The sequence below is a fragment of the Poecilia latipinna genome, unplaced genomic scaffold (genome assembly GCF_001443285.1).
Source record: "Poecilia latipinna isolate Pla-1442-1.1 unplaced genomic scaffold, P_latipinna-1.0 Scaffold3324, whole genome shotgun sequence".
NCBI lineage: Eukaryota > Metazoa > Chordata > Actinopteri > Cyprinodontiformes > Poeciliidae > Poecilia > Poecilia latipinna.
This window is the reverse complement of record NW_015115940.1, coordinates 6,975-15,182: the sequence shown is the minus strand read 5'-3', so window position 1 is coordinate 15,182 and position 8,208 is coordinate 6,975. Positions and strand designations below refer to the sequence as shown.

Genomic DNA, 8,208 nt, shown 5'->3' with positions numbered 1-8,208 from the left:
GAGAGTAAATACCTTTTTCACAGCTCTCTATATATAGGCAGACACATTTTGACCTCAAAGGGGATGTGCTGAATGCAGAAAAACGGACCAGCTTGAATACATAAGCATGTTTGGGCCAAATATGACTAATTGCTGCTTTCTGGGATGTTCATTGTCTTCATTGGTGATTATACATAGTAATAAACAAATAATTTGAACATGCAGATACACAGTCAGTCGCCATTTACTGACCGTTTAATAGTGGGGATGTTTGTAATGTGGTTATAATGTTATGCCTCATCACTATCAATGAGAAAACAACAAAACTAAAAAGCCTCCAGTATTTTTTTTTAATTCTGTTTCACACACCATTTCCATTTCCCTCAAGAAATGAGGCATTTTATTCCCTGGGGTTTTTTTTCTTGAAAATAAGTAATTGTGGAAAAGTACAGTCACTGAACTAGATCCATTTTTTTTTTTTTAACAATTTACAATCTAAACTTGTAGTGTGAGAATGAATACGAACTCAGTTGACAGGTTTAAAAATCTAAGGAATAACAAATCTGGATAAATATATGTAAAGCTGTATGTTGGCACTGCAATTTCACTTGTAGATCAGCACAAGTCCCCAATCCCACACAGCTTAGAGGGCAAGGAGAATCAATCTCACATACATCTGTACGCCACGTGCATTTGTGAAGCTTAAAACCAAATTATTTTTTACAGTTTTAAGTCAGAGAGATGGTGACTCAACTCTGCTGTAATTTCTGTAGTTGCAGCTCGTGGATGATTTTAGGATAATTTACGTCATCATTTAAGAGTAGCAGGAGGACTACGCATCAAAGAAATGCCACTTAAAGCAAAAAAATTCTTACATTTTCATGAATTTTCTTTGAGCATGTAGTGTTTAGTCAAATTTGATGGTGTAATCAAGCTGCAATTATTGAGGCATGCACTGTAATGAGATGTGAACCTTTAAAATTTGTACGCGTTTAAAATTACTTTTTGGGTTTTTTAAAATGTCATAAATAAGATGACTGGCTATTTAGGAGCAAGTTGCGTGCTTCATATTTTCGCCTCCCTTTGAATGATGCAATACTTCAAAAAAGAAGAAAGTCTAAAAATGTTTGTGCTTTAATTCATCACAGTTTGAGGAAGCCATTTTCAAAACCATGTTTTGTACATGTTTCAGTGGAAACAAGAAAATAAAAACGTGTTGTGGTCCCTTTCCAACTGTAAGAAAATTTTTTTCTCACTAATAGTTAAATAAATAACAATTTAATACAATTTAAATGCAAATTACTGGTCACCTCAACAATGCCTACTTATTATTCAATGAGGACATGAGGATGCTGGTGTCTTCAATCAATCAATCCAATTTTATTTGTATAGCACATTTCAGCAGCAAGGCATTTCAAAGTGCTTCACATAATTAAAATAAAAACAGCATGTGACATTGAATAAACAGTGAGAAAGAGATTTTGGAAAAGATTAAAAAAGATAAAAATATTAAAACCTGCACCCCTTTTAGGACTTCAGTTAAACGTCGTTTAACTGGGGCTCTAACCCTCTGGGACCCTTCAAGACAATTAAGGGGTTAATCAGCAGATTGTGGTGCATAGGTTTACATTTGAAGTCCATCAGAATGACATACAGTTTATATATATGTTTTAGTTTCTATTAAAGGGACAACAGTCAGGACCATGCAGTGTTGCAGTTGCCTATTTTATTCAATGTGTTTTTTTTTTTTCTTTTTTAGCCTAGTTGAATATGGTGCATACCTATGTTGAATTTGCATCGTTTTAAATCTAAAAATCTGTTCTTCATGGTCAGCAGCTCACAGTTATTAGATTTATGGGGAGCAATTACTTTTTAACATAAGGCCATGTTGATCTATGACCTTCATGGATAAAATTATGATTTATTATCTTCCTGGTGAAGTATTTTCATTTTATTTAGATATATGTATGTGATTATCCAATGCATGTAAAAATCATAAGATGAAAGATGTAAGGAGGCAAATACTTTATCACATAACTGTAAATTGTTGCACAATCATCTAATCCGCTCTTGTTAAGGTGGAGATTAAAACGGCAAAAAGTTTTGCACTGATTTTATTTCATATGTTTCTGTCTTGTTATACAGTAAATATATTTATTTGTATAAATCAACTGAATCCCAGTTCAGTGTAGAGCCAGAAAGCAATTAATGAGCTTTAAGCCCTTCTCCACTACTTTTGATGATAGACCAATACATTTCTAACATCAAATAATCTCTTCCAAAATAATTCACTTTAATGTTACTATACTTAAGATATAAAAGTTGGATGTTTGATTGCATAGACATTTAGCAGACACTGTGCATGTTTTTTTCTTTTCTTTTCTGACTAAAACTATGCTGAGACACAAAATAGAAAAAAAAAATAAAATAAAAAAAATGATTAGATGTTGGTTGTAAGGGGCATACCAAAACAATAAAATGAAGTAAAATAAAGCAAAAAAATCTACCATTAAAACTCCAGTAAGTAATTTTACAACATTTTTTTTTTTTTTTTTACATACAAGTTAAAACTGTCACCATGTTGTGCATAGGAGAGATAATCAGTGAAAAAAAATCAAGCTTCTCCCAGGGCTACTTATGCATAAGTACACGGTTCCCGGTCAGAAACAACCAATCAGAGACAGGAGGAGAGTCTTGGCACTGTCAAACCCCTGGTGTATCTGTTGCTCATGTTATCAGTGTGCTAATGGCAGACAAATATTGTCTGCCATTAGCAGACAATATGATCTACCACCATCACTGGCCGCGTTTACTAGCCTGAGCAGTCAGGACTGACTCTGCTGTGTGACCTTGCTGTAGTGGAGCAGAGAGCAAGGGGAAAGGTGCGAGCAGGCGTACATGAGCTTGATTGACAGAGCTGAGACCCCTTGCCTGGCTCTGATTGGTTGCTTCTGACTGAACGGTGCATTTCTGCAGATGACAGCAGGAGCTCTGGGAGGACGCAGTGGAGCTTTTCACAGATGGTAACAGTATTTACAAATATGTAAAATCATATTTTTTCCCAAAAAGTTACATATAGCAGCTTTAAAAAAAAAAAAAAAAAAAAACTTTACACAAAATACCAATGTATTCCTTGTTAAACGGATAGGATTCCCAGCCTCTTTACCCTTTATCCTGATTGATGTGGTCACTCATTTTTTTTCTGTTGTCTCTTCAAGAAACATCTTCCAGACATGCTGTTCCATCCCTGTCCTACTTTCATTCTTGCCTTACCTGCTACATCTGATCTTTCCCTTTTCCCCACATGTTTTTCTTTGCTCTGCAGCCTCTGCAGTACGTGCATCCTTACTTACTACATAGAAGTGACAAAGAAGTAAATAGCATAAAAAGGAAAAATAACGAGAAAGAAATGCAAGCATGTTCCTGTAATTAGAGAAAATTTAAATATCTACAGTAATTATTGTTCTTCCAGGCTGGTGCAGATTTCTTCTAACTTTTAATATTTTTTTTCTTATCGTTTTAATTGCCATTGCTTGTCCTTTCTTGATGTCAGTTGAAATATCAGGGTTTTTTTTTGTTCCTGCCTAAAAAAGCCTTTAAATCAATAGAACTATTTTTAGGCTAAACATATATTTGAAATACTCCATACATATAGAACTGACAATAAATCATAGTAATAATATGACTGAAATTGCATAGTTTTATAAAAATCAAGAAGTGCTTCACAAAAGAATAATGCAACAGCCAAAAAGCCAGCAATACACAATAAAAAGAAAAATAATTCAAAGGATTATTTCATTTAAAACCATATCTTGACCGTTTTTTTGTTTTGTTTTTTTAATAGATCACAGAGTCCACCAATCAATTCTCTCCAAAGCATAAACAACAGGATACAGGATGAAAATTAATACCAGTGAGTGAAACAAAACTACCCTGTGCTGTGCACAGACATGATTATGGCAGTATATGTCTCTGTCTGTACATATCTGCAAGCAATATTTCTGTGATGCAAGGCAAATGTCAAATGAATGATAATAGGAACACAGCATCACATTTATTTGAGAGAACCTTTGCATATTGTGTGGTCTGCACACTGAAAAGCTTCTCGGTTAAACAATAAGTGGGAGGCATCGTTTTGAAGTTGGTTAACTGATTAGAAAATTACAGCTTGGTCCAGGCCATGGATCAGCTAACCACTGTTTGATTTTTGAGGGTTGTACGGAAGTAAGAAAAAAAAAAAAGAAAAAACAAAAAAAGTCTCAGAACAAACAAAGGAGACTTTTTCTTTTTTTTATGAATGCATTTCTATTTTGCTATCAGTACATAGCCAGTGCTCTTTGCCAAGATGTCTTTGTTGCCATGTGCTCCAGCTCTCCAGTTCCAAGTTCATTGCCAGCCAGGCTGTTTGATCCTGTTTTTCATTTTTTCTCTCTCTCTCTGTTTCTGATTTTGCCTCAGTCTGCTCCATTTGCTTTTTCTCTTGCCTGTGGGATGTAGTACAAAGCCAAATTAATAGGTTAGGAATGTGTGATGAGACTAAAGCTAGGGTTTTCGTAGTAACAAAGGTTGGTCTCTTTTTCCATTTAAATCATCACAGCTACCTATGCTAAGCACAAATTCATCACAATATTACTGCATTCGGAATGTAAAATTAAATTGGCTTAAAAAAATTGTTATTTCCTGATTAACTTCTCAAATAGTAAATAATCAACTTAGGGTAAACCTAATGCAAGTCATTCAGGCATGCATCATTAATTCATTTACCATTTCTGTTTTGTAAAATGTGTAGTGCTGTCAATATTAATGTTTTAATGTATGCAATTAATCTAAAACGTTGAATGCATTACTATTTCAGATTAATCACATTATTTTGATCTTAAAAAGTCTCCCTCCTGTGGAGGTTACTGAGTTCAAAGCATATCTTTACCAGCTTCTCCCTACATGACTGTAAAACAATGCCCACTAGTGCCAAAAAATAATTTAAAACAAAAAAAACAAACAACAAAAAAAACATTGCAATGGACAACAAAGGCAATATATTAAATCTTATTTATTGTAACAGTGAATTATCGTCTTACTATTAATACTAATAGTAATACTAATATATTTTATTTATAATGTTATTTACATCTTAAAATCTCAAAGGGCTTCTTTTAAACCTTGGAAATGAAAACCTGGAAAACTGAGCTATTTGGTTTGAAACAATAAAACATTTTCTTAAACATTTTATGGAAACGTTTCATGAACATGTTTAAGAAAATCTGTAGTGGGACCTGACCTCCCACTACAGATACTTAAATAAATGCTTTTTTTTTTCATTTGAAGCTTAAACAATTTATCATAGTGATTAATCACAAGGCCTGATTAAATGTTTCAATCAATTGGACACTAAAAATGACTAAAATAACAATTAAACTTAACAGATTTATAGTTGGTATGATGAAAACTAAATTGAATGGCACATTACTGTCATGCAGTGTGAAACCTAAAGGCAATCCAGCATCTTTGATAAATTATTTTTTTTTTCCATTTTTCTAACCTTGGACTTCCAACTAAAGGATATTTGTAGGGAAAGCTGGATAGCATGTCATGTTTGACTCACGGAAATATTCAGATAAAATCTGACATTGTCTTTTTTTTTTTTTTTTTTAAGGCCGTCATCCATGTAATTGAATTAATAAGAAGGTCAAAACACTTTTTTGCAGACAAACATAATGGTCCTGACCTCCCACTGTAGATTCCTAAATATCATAAAGACATAATCACTTCTGTCCCTATCTCTCATCTATGGAGCGTAATGCCATTTATCTACTCCTATCTTACTTGATGGGTCATTAAAGTGGTCTTGGAGCTATGAAGTAAAGCACTGAATCATGCCACATGTTCCATCTGCTGACATGCTCTATTTAGGCCAGAAGGGCTCAAGTCCATTTGGTGGCCACGTATCTTTCCTTACAACAATTGAAGTGACCGGACCATGAGAGTTTCTCAGTGACAATAAATTGATATCAAAGAGAAGGAAAATGAAAGTAGAGATGAGCACAGTGAAGGTGGTGTGAGCAAAGTGAAAACAAATAAATACTACATTTGTTGTGAGGCTAAGTATCTCACACGTCTCTCTCGGTGTAAACGCTCGCTACAGTTTCAGAAATAACAGCTGTCTGAGACTTTCACCAAAAGCAGTTATGGAGCAGGACCAGAAGCGAGATCGGGATATGATCTGGAAGTAAAAATGAGTCCTGCTTTACCTGGGTACTGTCTTTTATGAACATAATATTTATGCTGTTCTTACATAAGATACTTCTAATAATCTCCTACAAAGGTGCTTAAACAACTGCATGTTAAATCCGTAAAAAAAATAAATAAATAGAAAGTCATTCTAGTTGTGACGTTCTATATTTTATTGTTTTTTGAATGAGTGTTTTCGTTTTAGTTTCAATATTCCATTTTTCAATAAATGTCAATCCATTCAGAAACTGACATGGATCATTTCAAGGCAGTAGTTAAAATTCGTATTTCACCTTTGCATTTCTGACTTTTAACACAGTCTTGCACATCTTGTTTTAATGTAAAGTTTAATATATATTTTTCATGTGCTGCTCACATAGGGTGAGGCTATTTTTTTGGATAATGAATAAAATCATTGTTTGAAAACTGCTTTTTGCATTTACCCAGGGTACATCCCTTTAATATTAAAATTAGTCCGATAATCTGAAACATTTAAGTTTAATTTAAGAAAGAATAATTAAAATATAGTTGTAAAGAAGCAAATAGTTGTTTTACTCAAATGTATTAGATTTTCCATTTTAGATTTTAAAAAAATAAAAAAATAAAACTTCACTTAACTCTGACTGAGTTAAGAAAACCCTTGTATTTTTTAAATTGAATTGAACTCTGCTCAGAAATACCAGGTGCTACCAATGTGGTTATGCTTTGAGCCACAGCTCACAAATAAAAAGAAGTATTTTGCTTGTTGTTTCACACTTCAAAGAAAAAAAAATGCAATATATTATCTATTGCATACATAATATAATAGAAAATAGAAAAAAACAAAATATCCATCAGTGGAAACTTCAATCATTGCTTAATTTAAGAAGACAATCGGTGTCACAAGTTGTCTGGTCACTTACAAATAAAACATCTGTGGAATGATAGAGGAAGTAGTATCTCTGCCAGAGTTTAAGTCTGTAGGGTGTCAAAAAAAATTCTAAATGAATTGATGTACCTTTTACAGACAATTTAAACGAAAGCGATAAACTCGTAACCGGGTCAGGTCAAGTATTCAGCTTGTGTTACAATAGTGATTTAGTATGGCTCAAATAGAACCACATTTGTGATGACTGATTCTCAGCTTGATGTAAATCTTGCTTGATTGCACATAGAAAGCATGTCTAATATACTCAATACTTCCTTGTAAGTTTCCTTCCCTCTCGGTTTACATTTAGACTCAGGGTTTTATCTCTAATGTTTCATTGAATCGCCTCCCTGACTCCTGTCTTTCTGCATGCAGTTTAGTTGTTCTCCTCATCACACATCCATCTGACATGATAGTCCAGAGTACTTTTATCCATAATTTCTCTCTCTCTCTCTCGCTGCATTACGTTTGCTTCTTACCAGTCATTGGTAGTACTCTACTAAATGCAGACGAATGACTTGTCACTTGAGGAGGTTGTCAGGATATTTTCAGTAAATTGTTGGCGGCATTGTAAAGTCGTGTGTTTAACAGTCCACTGGAAGAAAGAAATGGTACTTTTAAGACTAATCGAGAGTGCTGAATAGAGTAATAAAAAATGCTGCAGTCAAGACAAGCTCAGGCAGGCAGACATACTGCTGACTGCAATTAAAAAAAAAAAAAAAAAAAAAAACTAAGAGCCCAGTCAATTTGAGGCTACATACCCATTTGTGAGCAAAGCTTGAGATGAGTATGTTGTAAAACACTCTGTTTTTCTTTAAGTTGCCATTTTATGGTGTTATTTTAAAAGCATGAAATGGCCTTGTTACCATGAAACAAAAAATTTGACAAAACGTTGAAAAATAAAACTCCTGACAGGCCACCTCCTATCAGTAGTTTTTGCTCCAAATGCCAAGGATTCATTTAAGACATTAACCTTAATGCCAGACTTCATTCAAATCAATAAAGTATAGAGTATACATATTATGTTAAAGTATACACATTATGATATAGTAGCATTGTGTTTGGAAAACACTTCTCTGTTTACTTGAAACACT

At 33.7% G+C, this 8,208-nt stretch overlaps 1 long non-coding RNA gene across 1 annotated transcript in view; it reads right to left on the bottom strand.

Moving 5' to 3' along the window:
* Positions 1 to 3,798: 3,798 nt before the first annotated feature.
* Positions 3,799 to 8,208, bottom strand: part of LOC106940697 (uncharacterized) — a 10,958-nt gene continuing 6,548 nt past the window's right edge. The window contains exon 2 of the long non-coding RNA XR_001423172.1: positions 3,799 to 4,463. This is a non-coding gene — a long non-coding RNA (uncharacterized LOC106940697). The remainder of the gene's footprint in view (positions 4,464 to 8,208) is intronic.